Source organism: Schistocerca serialis, chromosome 2, assembly GCF_023864345.2.
Source record: "Schistocerca serialis cubense isolate TAMUIC-IGC-003099 chromosome 2, iqSchSeri2.2, whole genome shotgun sequence".
Classification (NCBI taxonomy): domain Eukaryota; kingdom Metazoa; phylum Arthropoda; class Insecta; order Orthoptera; family Acrididae; genus Schistocerca; species Schistocerca serialis.
Genome location: NC_064639.1, coordinates 1,068,859,857 through 1,068,878,802, shown reverse-complemented (window position 1 = coordinate 1,068,878,802; position 18,946 = coordinate 1,068,859,857). Strand labels below are relative to the sequence as shown.

The 18,946-nt window shown below is 48.9% G+C and overlaps 20 non-coding genes across 20 annotated transcripts; 8 read left to right on the top strand and 12 right to left on the bottom strand.

Moving 5' to 3' along the window:
* Positions 1 to 78: 78 nt before the first annotated feature.
* On the bottom strand, positions 79 to 150 carry Trnaq-uug (transfer RNA glutamine (anticodon UUG)). The gene has a single exon. It is a non-coding gene; the product is annotated as a tRNA-Gln (tRNA).
* Positions 151 to 707: 557 nt separating this feature from the next.
* Trnap-ugg (transfer RNA proline (anticodon UGG)) lies at positions 708 to 778 on the top strand. The gene has a single exon. It is a non-coding gene; the product is annotated as a tRNA-Pro (tRNA).
* Positions 779 to 1,235: 457 nt separating this feature from the next.
* Positions 1,236 to 1,307, bottom strand: Trnaq-uug (transfer RNA glutamine (anticodon UUG)). The gene has a single exon. It is a non-coding gene; the product is annotated as a tRNA-Gln (tRNA).
* A 557-nt stretch (positions 1,308 to 1,864) lies between these two features.
* Trnap-ugg (transfer RNA proline (anticodon UGG)) lies at positions 1,865 to 1,936 on the top strand. The gene has a single exon. It is a non-coding gene; the product is annotated as a tRNA-Pro (tRNA).
* A 507-nt stretch (positions 1,937 to 2,443) lies between these two features.
* Trnaq-uug (transfer RNA glutamine (anticodon UUG)) lies at positions 2,444 to 2,515 on the bottom strand. The gene has a single exon. It is a non-coding gene; the product is annotated as a tRNA-Gln (tRNA).
* A 1,136-nt stretch (positions 2,516 to 3,651) lies between these two features.
* On the bottom strand, positions 3,652 to 3,723 carry Trnaq-uug (transfer RNA glutamine (anticodon UUG)). Its single transcript has one exon. It is a non-coding gene; the product is annotated as a tRNA-Gln (tRNA).
* A 140-nt stretch (positions 3,724 to 3,863) lies between these two features.
* Trnaq-uug (transfer RNA glutamine (anticodon UUG)) lies at positions 3,864 to 3,935 on the bottom strand. Its single transcript has one exon. It is a non-coding gene; the product is annotated as a tRNA-Gln (tRNA).
* A 6,516-nt stretch (positions 3,936 to 10,451) lies between these two features.
* Trnaq-uug (transfer RNA glutamine (anticodon UUG)) lies at positions 10,452 to 10,523 on the bottom strand. The gene has a single exon. It is a non-coding gene; the product is annotated as a tRNA-Gln (tRNA).
* A 140-nt stretch (positions 10,524 to 10,663) lies between these two features.
* Positions 10,664 to 10,735, bottom strand: Trnaq-uug (transfer RNA glutamine (anticodon UUG)). The gene has a single exon. It is a non-coding gene; the product is annotated as a tRNA-Gln (tRNA).
* A 557-nt stretch (positions 10,736 to 11,292) lies between these two features.
* Trnaq-uug (transfer RNA glutamine (anticodon UUG)) lies at positions 11,293 to 11,364 on the top strand. Its single transcript has one exon. It is a non-coding gene; the product is annotated as a tRNA-Gln (tRNA).
* Positions 11,365 to 11,871: 507 nt separating this feature from the next.
* Trnaq-uug (transfer RNA glutamine (anticodon UUG)) lies at positions 11,872 to 11,943 on the bottom strand. Its single transcript has one exon. It is a non-coding gene; the product is annotated as a tRNA-Gln (tRNA).
* Positions 11,944 to 12,083: 140 nt separating this feature from the next.
* On the bottom strand, positions 12,084 to 12,155 carry Trnaq-uug (transfer RNA glutamine (anticodon UUG)). Its single transcript has one exon. It is a non-coding gene; the product is annotated as a tRNA-Gln (tRNA).
* A 557-nt stretch (positions 12,156 to 12,712) lies between these two features.
* On the top strand, positions 12,713 to 12,784 carry Trnap-ugg (transfer RNA proline (anticodon UGG)). Its single transcript has one exon. It is a non-coding gene; the product is annotated as a tRNA-Pro (tRNA).
* Positions 12,785 to 13,920: 1,136 nt separating this feature from the next.
* Positions 13,921 to 13,992, top strand: Trnap-ugg (transfer RNA proline (anticodon UGG)). Its single transcript has one exon. It is a non-coding gene; the product is annotated as a tRNA-Pro (tRNA).
* A 1,136-nt stretch (positions 13,993 to 15,128) lies between these two features.
* On the top strand, positions 15,129 to 15,200 carry Trnap-ugg (transfer RNA proline (anticodon UGG)). The gene has a single exon. It is a non-coding gene; the product is annotated as a tRNA-Pro (tRNA).
* Positions 15,201 to 15,707: 507 nt separating this feature from the next.
* On the bottom strand, positions 15,708 to 15,779 carry Trnaq-uug (transfer RNA glutamine (anticodon UUG)). Its single transcript has one exon. It is a non-coding gene; the product is annotated as a tRNA-Gln (tRNA).
* Positions 15,780 to 16,336: 557 nt separating this feature from the next.
* Positions 16,337 to 16,408, top strand: Trnap-ugg (transfer RNA proline (anticodon UGG)). The gene has a single exon. It is a non-coding gene; the product is annotated as a tRNA-Pro (tRNA).
* A 507-nt stretch (positions 16,409 to 16,915) lies between these two features.
* Trnaq-uug (transfer RNA glutamine (anticodon UUG)) lies at positions 16,916 to 16,987 on the bottom strand. Its single transcript has one exon. It is a non-coding gene; the product is annotated as a tRNA-Gln (tRNA).
* Positions 16,988 to 18,122: 1,135 nt separating this feature from the next.
* On the bottom strand, positions 18,123 to 18,194 carry Trnaq-uug (transfer RNA glutamine (anticodon UUG)). The gene has a single exon. It is a non-coding gene; the product is annotated as a tRNA-Gln (tRNA).
* A 556-nt stretch (positions 18,195 to 18,750) lies between these two features.
* Positions 18,751 to 18,822, top strand: Trnap-ugg (transfer RNA proline (anticodon UGG)). The gene has a single exon. It is a non-coding gene; the product is annotated as a tRNA-Pro (tRNA).
* The last annotated feature ends 124 nt before the right edge of the window (positions 18,823 to 18,946 follow it).

Genomic DNA, 18,946 nt, shown 5'->3' with positions numbered 1-18,946 from the left:
CGTAGTTAAATTTCTGCATATACAATTCCAACCACCGACTCGTACACATTTCTAGAAACGATCGCAAAACACAGCGTCAGGTTCCACCGAGACTCGAACTCGGATCGCTGGATTCAAAGTCCAGAGTGCTAACCATTACACCATGGAGACGGATGCCTGTAGCGCTCTTAAATTCAGTGGTATCACGTAAATAAGCCGATAAGATGCGATGTTATTACACGTATGGTCCTCAGGAAGTGTTTGCGTGGCTAATGAAGCAACCAAGTAGGCTGGAAGTGGAAGGAGCACCTTCGAATGTAGCGAGAATTCTTGCCAGTATTCGTACATGAAGTGATGTCGAAGGATCAGGTAATCAAAATCGCGAAACAGCCACTTTCGTATGGCGGATGCTTTGTGCTGGAAGCAGCCTAGCTATGAAAACAGCTATGGACACAGAGTACTGTCGAAAACTGCGTGCTGACACAGAACGCTACGTAGTGGGCGGATTGTTCGTGACACGATAACATTTGCACTTCACACGGTCGAAATACTGTCACACAACTCAAGCAGCTCTTTCAGCATTCACATACACAGGTGTTCAGCACAGCGCATGTTGTAGGTGTCAGATTAAGAAACCTTTTTGAGAATATGGTCCAGCTAGGATGCCGCAACTAGCAAGTGCGGCAAGATCTCAGTAGGTGGCGGGGTGCAGACCTGCTTACTTGTGCGGCCTGTTGTCTAGGGGTATGATTCCTGCTTTGGGTGCAGGAGGTCCCGGGTTCAAATCCCGGACAGGCCCTACTTTTAACCTTCACGTCAACCCAGCACTACGATAAACTTGCGAGTCTCTGAAAGTAAGCCATGCAGCAGGACAAACTGCATGTCGGGCCACCGGCCCATGAGACTCTCAGGTGCGTCTTATGGAAAGCAATCTACGTGGCAGGATTAAGCCGTCTTCGCTTACTTATATCTATACGTAAAGACTGGCACGTACAACGATTCCATTCGTCCCCAGGAACTAGTACATCGCATGCAAGTTTGTTAAATGCATGCGCATGCAGCACCCATAACGTTGAGATGTCTTTCCTGCGGGGAGGAACAGCTGAGGTCGTCTTCTCGCAGTTGAACCCCTTACTTTCCGTTATTAATCCTAGTAGCAAAAGCATAAGCATTTGGAGCGTTCCCCATTCACGTGTGGACTGCAATTATCCACCGGCTCGTACACATTTCTAGAAACGATCGCAAAACACAGCGTCAGGTTCCACCGAGCCTCGAACTCGGATCGCTGGATTCAAAGTCCAGAGTGCTAACCATTACACCATGGAAACGGATGCCTGTAGCGCTCTTAAATTCAGTGGTATCACGTAATTAAGCCGATAAGATGCGATGTTATTACACATATGGTCCTCAGGAAGTGTTTGCGTGGCTAATGAAGCAACCAAGTAGGCTGGAAGTGGAAGGAGCACCTTCGAATGTAGCGAGAATTCTTGCCAGTATTTGTACATGAAGTGATGTCGAAGGATCAGGTAATCAAAATCGCGAAACAGCCACTTTCGTATGGCGGATGCTTTGTGCTGGAAGCAGCCTAGCTATGAAAACAGCTATGGACACAGGGTACTGTCGAAAACTGCGTGCTGACACAGAACGCTACGTAGTGGGCGGATTGTTCGTGACACGATAACATTTGCACTTCACTCGGTCGAAATACTGTCACACAACTCAAGCAGCTCTTTCAGCATTCACATACAGTGGTGTTCAGCACAGCGCGTGTTGTAGGTGTCAGATTAAGAAACCTTTTTGAGAATATGGTCCAGCTAGGATGCCGCAACTAGCAAGTGCGGCAAGATCACAGTAGGTGGCGGGGTGCAGACTTGCTTACTTGTGCGGCCTGTTGGTCTAGGGGTATGATTCCTGCTTTGGGTGCAGGAGGTCCCCGGTTCAAATCCCGGACAGGCCCTACTTTTCACTTTCGCGACAACACAGCACTTCGATAAACTTGCGAGTCTATGAAAGTAAGCCATGCAGCAGGACAAACTGCATGTCGGGCCACCGGCCCATGAGACTCTCAGGTGCGTCTTATGGAAAGCGATCAACGTGGCAGGATTAAGCCGCCTCCGCTTACTTATATCTATACGTAAAGACTGGCACGTACAACGATTCTATTCGTTCCCCAGGAACTAGTACATCGCATGCAAGTTTGGTAAATGCATGCGCATGCAGCACCCAAAACGGTGAGATGTCTTTCCTGCGGGGAGGAACAGCTGAGGTCGTCTTCTCGCAATTGAACCCCTTATGTCCCGTTATTAATCCTAGTAGCAAAAGCATAAGCATTTGGAGCGCTCCCCAATCACGTGTGGGCTGCTATTAACATTTTGCATTTCATGATCGTAGTTAAATTTCTGCATATACAATTCCAACCACCGACTCGTACACATTTCTAGAAACGATCGCAAAACACAGCGTCAGGTTCCACCGAGACTCGAACTCGGATCGCTGGATTCAAAGTCCAGAGTGCTAACCATTACACCATGGAGACGGATGCCTGTAGCGCTCTTAAATTCAGTGGTATCACGTAATTAAGCCGATAAGATGCGATGTTATTACACGTATGGTCCTCAGGAAGTGTTTGCGTGGCTAATGAAGCAACCAAGTAGGCTGGAAGTGGAAGGAGCACCTTCGAATGTAGCGAGAATTCTTGCCAGTATTCGTACATGAAGTGATGTCGAAGGATCAGGTAATCAAAATCGCGAAACAGCCACTTTCGTATGGCGGATGCTTTGTGCTGGAAGCAGCCTAGCTATGAAAACAGCTATGGACACAGAGTACTGTCGAAAACTGCGTGGTGACACAGAACGCTACGTAGTGGGCGGATTGTTCGTGACACGATAACATTTGCACTTCACACGGTCGAAATACTGTCACACAACTCAAGCAGCTCTTTCAGCATTCACATACACTGGTGTTCAGCACAGCGCATGTTGTAGGTGTCAGATTAAGAAACCTTTTTGAGAATATGGTCCAGCTAGGATGCCGCAACTAGCAAGTGCGGCAAGATCTCAGTAGGTGGCGGGGTGCTGACTTGCTTACTTGTGCGTCCTGTTGGTCTAGGGGTATGATTCCTGCTTTGGGTGCAGGAGGTCCCCGGTTCAAATCCCGGACAGGCCCTACTTTTAACCTTCACGTCAACCCAGCACTACGATAAACTTGCGAGTCTCTGAAAGTAAGCCATGCAGCAGGACTAACTGCATGTCAGGCAACCGGCCCATGAGACTCTCAGGTGCGTCTTATGGAAAGCGATCAACGTGGCAGGATTAAGCCGTCTCCGCTTACTTATATCTATACATAAAGACTGGCACGTACAACGATTCTATTTGTTCCCCAGGAACTAGTACATCGCATGCAAGTTTGGTAAATGCATGCGCATGCAGCACCCAAAACGGTGAGATATTTTTCCTGCGGGGAGGAACAGCTGAGGTCGTCTTCTCGCAGTTGAACCCCTTATGTCCCGTTATTAGTCCTAGTAGCAAAAGCATAAGCATTTGGAGCGCTCCCCATTCACGTGTGGGCTGCTATTAACATTTTGCATTTCATGATCGTAGTTAAATTTCTGCATATACAATTCCAACCACCGGCTCGTACACATTTCAACAAACGATCGCAAAACACAGCGTCAGGTTCCACTGAGACTCGAACTCGGATCGCTGGATTCAAAGTCCAGAGTGCTAACCATTACACCATGGAACCGGGTGCTTGTAGCGCTCTTAAATTCACGTGTGGACTGCTATTAACATTTTGCATTTCATGATCGTAGTTAAATTTCCGCATATACAATTTCAACCACCGGCTCGTACACATTTCTACAAACGATCGCCAAACACAGCGTCAGGTTCCACCGAGACTCGAACTCGGATCGCTGGATTCAAAGTCCAGAGTGCTAACCATTACACCATGGAACCGGATGCCTGTAGCGCTCTTAAATTCAGTGGTATCACGTAATGAAGCCGATAAGATGCGATGTTATTACACGTATGGTCCTCAGGAAGTGTTTGCGTGGCTAATGAAGCAACCAAGTAGGCTGGAAGTGGAAGGAGCACCTTCGAATGTAGCGAGAATTCTTGCCAGTATTCGTACATGAAGTGATGTCGAAGGATAAGGTAATCAAAATCGCGAAACAGCCACTTTCGAATGGCGGATGCTTTGTGCTGGAAGCAGCCTAGCTATGAAAACATCTATGGACACAGAGTACTGTCGAAAACTGCGTGCTGATACAGAACGCTACGTAGTGGGCGGATTGTTCGTGACACGATAACATTTGCACTTCACACGGTCGAAATACTGTCACACAACTCAAGCAGCTCTTTCAGCATTCACATACACTGGTGTTCAGCACAGCGCATGTTGTAGGTGTCAGATTAAGAAACCTTTTTGAGAATATGGTCCAGCTAGGATGCCGCAACTAGCAAGTGCGGCAAGATCTCAGTAGGTGGCGGGGTGCAGACTTGCTTACTTGTGCGGCCTGTTGGTCTAGGGGTAACAGTCTGCTTTCGGCTGCGGTGGGGCGAGGACGTCCGCTGCGCCTCGCCGTGCGCGACCGTGAGCGCTTGCTTGTGTTTACCTTCTCGCGGCGCGAGTGTATTTGTTCCAAGTTCAGTCCGATTATGGCACACACATGGCGCCACGATACGATCAAGATTACTTTCCAACCAGATCACGCGCGTCCTCGAGCCTATGAAATAGAACAGTTCATACGCGACGATCTACGTTTAGACCCGGCGACTGTCGTCGGAATACATTTTTCTATAACGGCGAGCGTGGTTTATGTTAAAATGACCAGTGCAGAGGTCTGCGCGACAGTGGTTTCTAAATACTCGAACTCTCTCCGATCCAAACATTTTGACGGGCATATCGGTGCAGTGACGGTGGATCATGCAGGCATGGGCCTAAGGACTGTAAGAGTTTTTGAGCGCCCCTTCGAGGTCCCAGAGGAAGTTGTCAAAGACGCCTTCCGACCATATGGCAATGTTATCAGCCACGTTGCAGAAAAGTGGCAAACTTTCTCGACGTATAAGGTCTACAATGGTGTGCGCCAAATTAAACTTGAGCTCAAGAAACATGTGCCGTCCTATTTGAACATCGGTGGCTGTCGTGCAATCATCATGTACGACGGTCAACCGCGTACCTGTTCCGGATGTGGGCAGGAAGGCCATGTTCGATCGATCTGCTTACAACGTAGAATTACGCAGACACCAGTGGGAGACTCCGTTTCCCCGACGGGGACGACAATCCTGCCCCTCACGTACGCTCAGACGACGATGCGCACCATAGTTGAGAACGAAACGGGCGATCAGACACATCCATCGACGCCAGAAGTACCACGGGAGGAAAAGGAAGGACCCTCGGTGCCAACCCATATGTCGCCCCCTCCACAGCCACAACAGCAGCAACAGTCCCTCGGACTCCAGACGCAACATAACATTCAGAACGCGATGGACGTGGACGCGAACATTGTCCCGACCGCGGCTTTCCTAGCGGAAGGTGATACGACGCTGGATTGCCTCCCACATTCGGATACGGATGTCCACGTTCGAAAGCAACGCTCGCCCCGACGACGCAAGCGACGTCGGCGGACCCCTTCTGACGATTGCCTCCTACACACGGCCGGTCAAGAAGGTGACATCTCATCAGACAGCATGGATGCTGCGCCTGCTGAGGATCTAAGTGGTGTAGACGGTTCACTTGCCCATACTACGAGTGCCCAGTTACTTCTTGCACCACAAACGCGGCAGGTCGCGTCGATGGATGGCGATCCGTCTACCTCTACCAAAGACGACGTACGTGAGAGAGATTTAGGTGCCGATCAGCCACACAGCATCGTGTTGCACCCACTGTGGTCGGACGATGTTGAGGAACATCCTGAAGAGGGCACGGGTGACAGCGGAGGGGGCGGCATTGGGGATGCCACTACTAGCGTGAACGACTCATAATTTGTAACGGGTTTGGTGGGTCCGGCATCTCTTGCGGTTAGCTTTTATTGCCATGGCGTCTACCCTAGGTGAAGAGGCTAGGCAGCACACCTTTCGCCTTGCCACAATCAATATCAACGCGATAAGGGCACCACACAAACTGACAATGCTACAACGCATGCTTGATGCGGCGGACATCGACGTGGCCCTCTTACAGGAAGTATGTGTCGCTAGTTTCCCTGACTTCTGCGGATATACCGCCCACATCTCCCACGCCTCTACTACCGATTGTGGTGTGGCTATTCTGTTCCGGGACGGTTTGGCGGCTACGGACGTACTGTACTTACCGAGTGCAAGAGCCATGGCAGTAACTGTCAACGGTGTACGACTCATCAATGTATACGCCCCTTCAGGATCAGGGAGACGGAGAGATCGGGCCCGCTTTTTTTCGGAAGATATTACGCGTCTATTTATGGGCCACATAGACGATATAGTGATCGGAGGAGATTTTAACTGTACATTATCTCCATCTGATCAGCAGCCACATCACGTTCCGTGTGCGGAATTGGAAATGCTAGTGCGTGACCTCCACCTGATTGACACGTGGCGCCACATCCATGGCCCAGCTGCTGGTTACACCCATTATACAAGCCATTCATCAAGTCGGTTGGACAGGATTTATGTCACAAGCACCCTTTCGACGGCGACGAGAGGAGCAGAGCTCTGGCCCACTGCATTCACCGACCACACAGCCTATATTTGCACCATTGCCCTCAAACCTGCACGTGTGTGGCGCAGTAGGCCCCCCTGGAAACTGAACGTCGCCCATCTGGACGAGCCGGCATGTAAAGGTGCTGTCGAAGAGTCGTGGAACGCGTCCTTACGGCGTCGTGGTCGGTACCGATCGACCCTCAGTTGGTGGATTGAATGTGCGAAGCCTGCTCTTAGACGCACCTTCATGGCTTACGGCCGGGAAGCAGCGGCATGGAGGAGGAGCACGGAAAACTTTTACTACACCGTCCTACGGGAATGTCTTGCTATGGAGCCCTCACCTGACAGGCACATCACAGTCAATCGCGCGAAAGCGCAGCTCGTCTCCTTAGCACGCCATCATTTACAAGGCGCTGTTATACGGTCGCGTGCTCCAGACATGATACAATCAGAAAGGCCATCTATGCACCACGTGCTCATAGAACGCAGGAGGCGCCGCAGGGCACTGGTAACCGACATGATAACCGACGACGGTCGACATGTGGTAGAACAAGCAGATATAGCAGAAGCCTTCTATGGGCATTACGCTCAACTTTATTCAGCAGTGCTCCCTGATATGGCGACGGTAGACACCGTTTCAGCACATGTCCACGGTACAGTTCCACCAGACATGGTACCGAATTTACTGGGAGAAGTGACAGAAGAGGAAGTGCTCGACGCCATTGGTAAAGGTGCTCCCCATAAATCACCAGGAATCGATGGGTTACCATTAGAGTTCTATCGAGCCTTTACACAACTGTTGCTACCGTGTTTGATTGAAATTTGCCAGGAATTGATGTCCCCGGATATAACATTGCCTGCACCATTCTTGGAAGGTCTGATTGTCCCCATCCATAAGCCGAAGGGACGGAATCATGTCCGCGACTATCGTCCCTTAACGTTATTGAACAGCGACTTCAAGATCTTTTCGAGGCTGCTCTCAGAACGTATTCGCGGCACACTACTGCACGTCTTGTCCGGCGATCAGACGTCCTTGGGGGGACCCAACAACATCATAACTGCGTTATGTCGTTACAGAGATCTCATCTCCCTTGCACGGGTGAGACGTTTGCCGGCAGCCCTCGCGTCTATCGACTTTAGCCAGGCTTTTGACCGTGTGGGCCACACTTTCCTCACGGCCGTTCTACGGCGCATGGAATACCCCGACCCCTTTATCACAGTGTTGACACGCCTACTACATGGTGCAACTTCTCGAGTTCTTGTCAATGGAAGACTGACGGCACCCATGCCGATCCGCCGATCAGTACGACAGGGATGTCCATTATCAACATTGTTATTTGCATTGGCCTTAGAACCCTTGTTGTGTGGTCTCCGAGACAGGCTCACAGGGATACAGTTCGGCGGCTCCATCTATCGCTGCACCGCATATGCGGATGATTTGCTGATCGTCATACGAGGAGCTGACGATATGGCCGCGGCTTTGGACTGGATTGCAACCTACGGTACAGCTTCTGGTAGCCAAATCAACGTTGACAAGTCCGTCGCCTTGAGCATCGGGATTGGGCTACCGCAGGAACACATTGCCCCCTTACGCTTCAGTGATACTGTACGCTGCTTGGGCTTAGATTTCATGAACGACATGCGACGCGCGACGACGCTCAATTATCGACGCCTTCTTAACCAAATTAGGGCCGGAATTGCAAATCAGCGCTTGCGATCCCTCAACATCGTTCAGCGGGCGTATTATGCCAATGTATACCTTGCGTCCCGCATACCGCATGTCGCCCAAACGCTACCCATTCCGAAGCCCTTGGCTCGTAGCATTATGGCAGCGCTGGGATACTTCGTCACTACTGGTATGTTACTGAAGATCAGATACGTATCTCTTACCCTCCCCAAGGAAAAAGGTGGTCTCGGCCTAGTTAACGTCCATGATAGGGCCATTGCCCTCTATGTTAGCTCACATTTAAGTCTGCTGCGCCGTTGTCCTACGAGCCTCACGAGTCTGCTTCTGACGGCGCTACGTCCTGCTTCACTAAGAGCGCCGGTGCCACTACAGGACATCCCAGCGCCCCTCTTTTATATAGGACGTTTCTATTTAGAACAAAGTTATTGCAGTGTCGCGCTCACGACACCACAAATGGCCACAACTCGACGCCTATATCATGACATGCTGCAACGCCGCCCCCTAAATGTGGTCGAACTAAAATATCCTGACGTACGGTGGCGCGTGGTGTGGAAGACTGTACACGATGCCTTGCTTGATTCCGATGTTGTTTCTCAATGGTACGTCGTCGTTAATGGGAAGCTCGTGACGCAAGAACGTCTCTACAATATCCACATGACAGAATCTCCCAATTGTGTGGGTTGTAATACAGTAGATTCTGACGAGCACCGCCTCAGCTGTGGAGAGGCGGAACCGGTTTGGCACCTAGTGCGGCAGATGCTAGCTTATCTCTTGCGAGTTAGGCCGGAGCATATATCTGCACGCACGTTATTGTTTCCGGATGAGACATTTTACCCCAAGACTCGAACCAACTCTGTCACCTGGATACGTAGACATGCCGTCCATTACCTCTGTCGTGACGGACACAAGGATTTCCTTGACATCTGGCTCTATTTGCAAGAAAGACATCACGCTATTTCCGGGCATACCAGATATCGACAGTGCTTCGCAAACTACCTATGGAGTGCCTTTCACAGCCCGCCGTGTAGCTGGAATGTTCCAGTCAGTGGCAGATGAGGTCAGAACGACCTGCAAACGACCATATATTGAACAATCTTATCAGTGGGCGCAGTCGCTGGGAAGCCTCACTACGACGTGGTAGCTTTCTTTTCATGCTCTTTATGTCTCATATCTTCGATGGCGTCTTCATTCTGTTTTAGTTCTCCAGGATTGGTTAACGGTGACTGTTCGCACTAAAAAAAAAAAAAAAAAAAAAAAAAAAAAACCGTGGGCAGGAGACCTGCTTTCAAATCCAAATAAATACACAAGAACAAAATGAACAACAAATAAAATTTAATAAAGTATTATACCCTTTCCTTTCTTCTTTTATTTTATTTTTTTATACAAAGTTCAGAGGCATATTTAATTTTTGTTCGTTGGCGGAACCTGAAGTGGCGGCGAACGGCCGTCCTAGTTAGCTTCAGGATGAAAAAAAAAAAAAAAGAAAAAAAAAAAAAAGCCCTTGTGAGGCAAACTGAGAAAAAAAAAAAAAAAAAGAAAAAAAAAAGGGGTACGGTTCCTGCTTTGGGTGCAGGAGGTCCCCGGTTCAAATCCCGGACAGGCCCTACTTTTCACTTTCGCGACAACCCAGCACTACGATAAACTTGCGAGTCTCTGAAAGTAAGCCATGCAGCAGGACAAAATGCATGTCGGGCCACCGGCCCATGAGACTCTCAGGTGCGTCTTATGGAAAGCGATCAACGTGGCAGGATTAAGCCGTCTCCGCTTACTTATATCTATACGTAAAGACTGGCACGTACAACGATTCTATTCGTTCCCCAGGAACTAGTACATCGCATGCAAGTTTGGTAAATGCATGCGCATGCAGCACCCAAAACGGTGAGATGTCTTTCCTGCGGGGAAGAACAGCTGAGGTCGTCTTCTCGCAGTTGAACCCCTTATGTCCCGTTATTAATCCTAGTAGCAAAAGCATAAGCATTTGGAGCGCTCCCCATTCACGTGTGGGCTGCTATTAACATTTTGCATTTCATGATCGTAGTTAAATTTCTGCATGTACAATTCCAACCACCGGCTCGTACACATTTCTAGAAACGATCGCAAAACACAGCGTCAGGTTCCACCGAGACTCGAACTCGGATCGCTGGAGTCAACGTCCAGAGTGCTAACCATTACACCATGGAACCGGATGCCTGTAGCGCTCTTAAATTCACGTGTGGACTGGTATTAACATTTTGCATTTCATGATCCTAGTTAAATTTCTGCATGTACAATTCCAACCACCGGCTCGTACACATTTCTAGAAACGATCGCAAAACACAGCGTCAGGTTCCACCGACACTCGAACTCGGATCCCTGGATTCAAAGTCCAGAGTGCTAACCATTACACCATGGAACCGGATGCCTATAGCGCTCTTAAATTCAGTGGTATCACGTAATTAAGCCGATAAGATGCGATGTTATTACACGTATGGTCCCCAGGAAGTGCTTGCGTGGCTAATGAAGCAACCAAGTAGGCTGGAAGTGGAAGGAGCACCTTCGAATGTAGCGAGAATTCTTGCCAGTATTCGTACATGAAGTGATGTCGAAGGATCAGGTAATCAAAATCGCGAAACAGCCACTTTCGTATGGCGGATGCCTTGTGCTGGAAGCAGCCTAGCTATGAAAACAGCTATGGACACAGAGTACTGTCGAAAACTGCGTGCTGACACAGAACGCTACGTAGTGGGCGGATTGTGCGTGACACGATAACATTTGCACTTCACACGGTCGAAATACTGTCACACAACTCAAGCAGCTCTTTCAGCATTCACATACACTGGTGTTCAGCACAGCGCATGTTGTAGGTGTCAGATTAAGAAACCTCTTTGAGAATATGGTCCAGCTAGGATGCCGCAACTAGCAAGTGCGGCAAGATCTCAGTAGGTAGCGGGGTGCAGACTTGCTTACTTGTGCGGCCTGTTGGTCTAGGGGTATGACTCCTGCTTTTGGTGCAGGAGGTCCCGGGTTCAAATCCCGGACAGGCCCTACTTTTCACTTTCGCGACAACCCAGCACTACGATAAACTTGCGAGTCTCTGAAAGTAAGCCATGCAGCAGGACAAACTGCATGTCGGGCCACCGGCCCATGAGACTCTCAGGTGCGTCTTATGGAAAGCAATCTACGTGGCAATATTAAGCCGTCTCCGCTTACTTATATCTATACGTAAAGACTGGCACGTACAACGATTCTATTCGTTCCCCAGGAACTAGTACATCGCATGCAAGTTTGGTAAATGGATGCGCATGCAGCACCCTAAACGGTGAGATGTCTTTCCTGCGGGGAGGAACAGCTGAGGTCGTCTTCTCGCAGTTGAACCCCTTACGTCCCGTTATTAATCCTAGTAGCAAAAGCATAAGCATTTGGAGCGCTCCCCATTCACGTGTGGACTGGAATTAACATTTTGCATTTCATGATCGTAGTTAAATTTCTGCATGTACAATTCCAACCACCGGCTCGTACACATTTCTAGAAACGATCGCAAAACACAGCGTCAGGTTCCACCGAGACTCGAACTCGGATCGCTGGATTCAAAGTCCAGAGTGCTAACCATTACACCATGGAACCGGATGCCCGAAGCGCTCTTAAATTCACGTGTGGACTGCTATTAACATTTTGCATTTCATGATCCTAGTTAAATTTCTGCATATACAATTCCAACCACCGGCTCGTACACATTTCTAGAAACGATCGCAAAACACAGCGTCAGGTTCCACCGAGACTCGAACTCGGATCGCTGGATTCAAAGTCCACAGTGCTAACCATTACACCATGGAACCGGATGCATGTAGATTTCTTAAATTCAGTGGTATCATGTAATTAAGCCGATTAGATGCGATGTTATTACACGTATGGTCCTCAGGAAGTGTTTGCGTGGCTAATGAAGCAACCAAGTAGGCTGGAGGTGGAAGGAGCACCTTCGAATGTAGCGAGAATTCTTGCCAGTATTCGTACATGAAGTGATGTCGAAGGATCAGGTAATCAAAATCGCGAAACAGCCACTTTCGTATGGCGGATGCTTTGTGCTGGAAGCAGCCTAGCTATGAAAACAGCTATGGACACAGAGTACTGTCGAAAACTGCGTGCTGACACAGAACGCTACGTAGTGGGCGGATTGTTCGTGTCACGATAACATTTGCACTTCACACGGTCATAATACTGTCACACAACTCAAGCAGCTCTTTCAGCATTCACATACACTGGTGTTCAGCACAGCGCATGTTGTAGGTGTCAGATTAAGAAACCTCTTTGAGAATATGGTCCAGCTAGGATGCTGCAACTAGCAAGTGCGGCAAGATCTCAGTAGGTGGAGGGGTGCAGACCTGCTTACTTGTGCGGCCTGTTGGCCTAGGGGTATGATTCCTGCTTTGGGTGCAGGAGGTTCCGGGTTCAAATCCCGGACAGGCCCTACTTTTCACTTTCGCGACAACCCAGCACTACGATAAACTTGCGAGTCTCTGAAAGTAAGCCATGCAGCAGGACAAACTGCATGTCGGGGCACCGGCCCATGTGACTCTCAGGTGCGTCTTATGGAAAGCAATCTACGTGGCAGGATTAAGCCGTCTCCGCTTACTTATATCTATACGTAAAGACTGGCACGTACAACGATTCTATTCGTTCCCCAGGAACTACTACATCGCATGCAAGTTTGGTAAATGCATGCGCATGCAGCACCCAAAACGGTGAGATGTCTTTCCTGCGGGGAGGAACAGCTGAGGTCGTCTTCTCGCAGTTGAACCCCTTACGTCTCGTTATTAATCCTAGTAGCAAAAGCATAAGCATTTGGAGCGCTCCCCACTCACGTGTGGACTGCTATTAACATTTTGCATTTCATGATCCTAGTTAAATTTCTGCATATACAATTCCAACCACCGGCTCGTACACATTTCTAGAAACGATCGCAAAACACAGCGTCAGGATCCACTGAGACTCGAACTCGGATCGCTGAATTCAAAGTCCAGAGTGCTAACCATTACACCATGGAACCGGATGCATGTAGCGCTCTTAAATTCAGTGGTATCATCTAATTAAGCCGATAAGATGCGATGTTATTACACGTATGGTCCTCAGGAAGTGTTTGCGTGGCTAATGAAGCAACCAAGTAGGCTGGAGGTGGAAGGAGCACCTTCGAATGTAGCGAGAATTCTTGCCAGTATTCGTACATGAAGTGATGTCGAAGGATCAGGTAATCAAAATCGCGAAACAGCCACTTTCGTATGGCGGATGCTTTGTGCTGGAAGCAGCCTAGCTATGAAAACAGCTATGGACACAGAGTACTGTCGAAAACTGCGTGCTGACACAGAACGCTACGTAGTGGGCGGATTGTTCGTGTCACGATAACATTTGCACTTCACACGGTCTAAATACTGTCACACAACTCAAGCAGCTCTTTCAGCATTCACATACACTGGTGTTCAGCACAGCGCATGTTGTAGGTGTCAGATTAAGAAACCTCTTTGAGAATATGGTCCGGCTAGGATGCTGCGACTAGCAAGTGCGGCAAGATCTCAGTAGGTGGCGGGGTGCAGACTTGCTTACTTGTGCGGCCTGTTGGTCTAGGGGTATGATTCCTGCTTTGGGTGCAGGAGGTCCCGGGTTCAAATCCCGGACAGGCCCTACTTTTCACTTTCGCGACAACCCAGCACTACGATAAACTTGCGAGTCTCTGAAAGTAAGCCATGCAGCAGGACAAACTGCATGTCGGGGCACCGGCCCATGTGACTCTCAGGTGCGTCTTATGGAAAGCAATCTACGTGGCAGGATTAAGCCGTCTCCGCTTACTTATATCTATACGTAAAGACTGGCACGTACAACGATTCTATTCGTTCCCCAGGAACTACTACATCGCATGCAAGTTTGGTAAATGCATGCGCATGCAGCACCCAAAACGGTGAGATGTCTTTCCTGCGGGGAGGAACAGCTGAGGTCGTCTTCTCGCAGTTGAACCCCTTACGTCTCGTTATTAATCCTAGTAGCAAAAGCATAAGCATTTGGAGCGCTCCCCATTCACGTGTGGACTGCTATTAACATTTTGCATTTCATGATCCTAGTTAAATTTCTGCATATACAATTCCAACCACCGGCTCGTACACATTTCTAGAAACGATCGCAAAACACAGCGTCAGGATCCACTGAGACTCGAACTCGGATCGCTGAATTCAAAGTCCAGAGTGCTAACCATTACACCATGGAACCGGATGCATGTAGCGCTCTTAAATTCAGTGGTATCATCTAATTAAGCCGATAAGATGCGATGTTATTACACGTATGGTCCTCAGGAAGTGTTTGCGTGGCTAATGAAGCAACCAAGTAGGCTGGAGGTGGAAGGAGCACCTTCGAATGTAGCGAGAATTCTTGCCAGTATTCGTACATGAAGTGATGTCGAAGGATCAGGTAATCAAAATCGCGAAACAGCCACTTTCGTATGGCGGATGCTTTGTGCTGGAAGCAGCCTAGCTATGAAAACAGCTATGGACACAGAGTACTGTCGAAAACTGCGTGCTGACACAGAACGCTACGTAGTGGGCGGATTGTTCGTGTCACGATAACATTTGCACTTCACACGGTCTAAATACTGTCACACAACTCAAGCAGCTCTTTCAGCATTCACATACACTGGTGTTCAGCACAGCGCATGTTGTAGGTGTCAGATTAAGAAACCTCTTTGAGAATATGGTCCGGCTAGGATGCTGCAACTAGCAAGTGCGGCAAGATCGCAGTAGGTGGCGGGGTGCAGACTTGCTTACTTGTGCGGCCTGTTGGTCTAGGGGTATGATTCCTGCTTTGGGTGCAGGAGGTCCCGGGTTCAAATCCCGGACAGGCCCTACTTTTCACTTTCGCGACAACCCAGCACTACGATAAACTTGCGAGTCTCTGAAAGTAAGCCATGCAGCAGGACAAACTGCATGTCGGGCCACCGGCCCATGAGACTCTCAGGTGCGTCTTATGGAAAGCAATCTACGTGGCAGGATTAAGCCGTCTCCGCTTACTTATATCTATACGTAAAGACTGGCACGTACAACGATTCTATTCGTTCCCCAGGAACTAGTACATCGCATGCAAGTTTGGTAAATGGATGCGCATGCAGCACCCAAAACGGTGAGATGTCTTTCCTGCGGGGAGGAACAGCTGAGGTCGTCTTCTCGCAGTTGAACCCCTTACGTCCCGTTATTAATCCTAGTAGCAAAAGCATAAGCATTTGGAGCGCTCCCCATTCACGTGTGGACTGGTATTAACATTTTGCATTTCATGATCCTAGTTAAATTTCTGCATATACAATTCCAACCACCGGCTCGTACACATTTCTAGAAACGATCGCAAAACACAGCGTCAGGTTCCACCGAGACTCGAACTCGGATCGCTGGATTCAAAGTCCAGAGTGCTAACCATTACACCATGGAACCGTATGCCTGTAGCGCTCTTAAATTGAGTGGTATCATGTAATTAAGCCGATAAGATGCAATGTTATTACACGTATGGTCCTCAGGAAGTGTTTGCAGGGCTAATGAAGCAACCAAGTAGGCTGGAAGTGGAAGGAGCACCTTAGAATGTTGCGAGAATTCTTGCCAGTATTCGTACATGAAGTGATGTCGAAGGATCAGGTAATCAAAATCGCGAAACAGCCACTTTCGTATGGCGGATGCTTTGTGCTGGAAGCAGCCTAGCTATGAAAACAGCTATGGACACAGAGTACTGTCGAAAACTGCGTGCTGACACAGAACGCTACGTAGTGGGCGGATTGTTCGTGTCACGATAACATTTGCACTTCACACGGTCGAAATACTGTCACACAACTCAAGCAGCTCTTTCAGCATTCACATACACTGGTGTTCAGCACAGCGCTTGTGGTAGGTGTCAGATTAAGAAACCTCTTTGAGAATATGGTCCAGCTAGGATGCTGCAACTAGCAAGTGCGGCAAGATCTCAGTAGGTGGAGGGGTGCAGACCTGCTTACTTGTGCGGCCTGTTGGCCTAGGGGTATGATTCCTGCTTTGGGTGCAGGAGGTTCCGGGTTCAAATCCCGGACAGGCCCTACTTTTCACTTTCGCGACAACCCAGCACTACGATAAACTTGCGAGTCTCTGAAAGTAAGCCATGCAGCAGGACAAACTGCATGTCGGGGCACCGGCCCATGTGACTCTCAGGTGCGTCTTATGGAAAGCAATCTACGTGGCAGGATTAAGCCGTCTCCGCTTACTTATATCTATACGTAAAGACTGGCACGTACAACGATTCTATTCGTTCCCCAGGAACTAGTACATCTCATGCAAGTTTGGTAAATGCATGCGCATGCAGCACCCAAAACGGTGAGATGTCTTTCCTACGGGGAGGAACAGCTGAGGTTGTCTTCTCGCAGTTGAACCCCTTACGTCCCGTTATTAATCCTAGTAGCAAAAGCATAAGAATTTGGAGCGCTCCCCATTCACGTGTGGGCTGCTATTAACATTTTGCATTTCATGATCGTAGTTAAATTTCTGCACATACAATTCCAACCACCGGCTCGTACACATTTCTAGAAACGATCGCAAAACACAGCGTCAGGTTCCACCGAGACTCGAACTCGGATCGCTGGATTCAAAGTCCAGAGTGCTAACCATTACACCATGTAACCGGATGCCTGTAGCGCTCTTAAATTCAGTCGTATCATGTAATTAAGCCCATAAGATGCGATGTCATTACACGTATGGTCCTCAGGAAGTGTTTATGTGGCTGAAGAAGCAACCAAGTAGGCTGGAAGTGGAAGGAGCACCTTCGAATGTAGCGAGAATTCTTGCCAGTATTCGTACATGAAGTGATGTCGAAGGATCAGGTAATCAAAATCGCGAAACAGCCACTTTCGTATGGCGGATGCTTTGTGCTGGAAGCAACCTAGCTATGAGAACAGCTATGGACACAGAGTACTGTCGAAAACTGCGTGCTGACACAGAACGCTACGTAGTGGGCGGATTGTTCGTGACACGACAACATTTGCACTTCACACGGTCGAAATACTGTCACACAACTCAAGCAGCTCTTTCAGCATCACATACACTGGTGTTCAGCACAGCGCATGTTGTAGGTGTCAGATTAAGAAACCTCTTTGAGAATATGGTCCAGCTAGGATGCTGCAACTAGCAAGTGCGGCAAGATCTCAGTAGGTGGCGGGGTGCAGACTTGCTTACTTGTGCGGCCTGTTGGTCAAGGTGTATGATTCCTGCTTTGGGTGCAGGAGGTCCCGGGTTCAAATCCCGGACAGGCCCTACTTTTCACTTTCGCGACAACCCAGCACTACGATAAACTTGCGAGTCTCTGAAAGTAAGCCATGCAGCAGGACAAACTGCATGTCGGGCCACCGGCCCATGAGACTCTCAGGTGCGTCTTATGGAAAGCAATCTACGTGGCAGGATTAAGCCGTCTCCGCTTACTTATATCTATACGTAAAGACTGGCACGTACAACGATTCTATTCGTTCCCCAGGAACTAGTACATCGCATGCAAGTTTGGTAAATGCATGCGCATGCAGCACCCAAAACGGTGAGATGTCTTTCCTGCGGGGAGGAACAGCTGAGGTCGTCTTCTCGCAGTTGAACCCCTTACGTCCCGTTATTAATCCTAGTAGCAAAAGCGTAAGCATTTGGAGCGCTCCCCATTCACGTGTGGACTGCTATTAACATTTTGCATTTGATGATCCTAGTTAAATTTCTGCATATACAATTCCAACCACCGGCTCGTACACATTTCTAGAAACGATCGCAAAACACAGCGTCAGGTTCCACCGAGACTCGAACTCGGATTGCTGGATTCAAAGTCCAGAGTGCTAACCATTACACCATGGAACCGGATGCCTGTAGCGCTCTTAAATTCAGTGGTATCATGTAATTAAGCCCATAAGATGCGATGTCATTACACGTATGGTCCTCAGGAAGTGTTTGCGTGGCTAATGAAGCAACCAAGTAGGCTGGAAGTGGAAGGAGCACCTTCGAATGTAGCGAGAATTCTTGCCAGTATTCGTACATGAAGTGATGTCGAAGGATCAGGTAATCAAAATCGCGAAACAGCCACTTTCGTATGGCGGATGCTTTGTGCTGGAAGCAACCTAGCTATGAGAACAGCTATGGACACAGAGTACTGTCGAAAACTGCGTGCTGACACAGAACGCTACGTAGTGGGCGGATTGTTCGTGACACGACAACATTTGCACTTCACACGGTCGAAATACTGTCACACAACTCAAGCAGCTCTTTCAGCATCACATACACTGGTGTTCAGCACAGCGCATGTTGTAGGTGTCAGATTAAGAAACCTCTTTGAGAATATGGTCCAGCTAGGATGCTGCAACTAGCAAGTGCGGCAAGATCTCAGTACGTGGCGGGGTGCAGACTTGCTTACTTGTGCGGCCTGTTGGTCTAGGGGTATGATTCCTGCTTTGGGTGCAGGAGGTCCCGGGTTCAAATCCCGGACAGGCCCTTCTTTTCACTTTCGCGACAACCCAGCACTACGATAAACTTGCGAGTCTCTGAAAGTAAGCCATGCAGCAGGACAAACTGCATGTCGGGCCACCGGCCCATGAGACTCTCAGGTGCGTCTTATG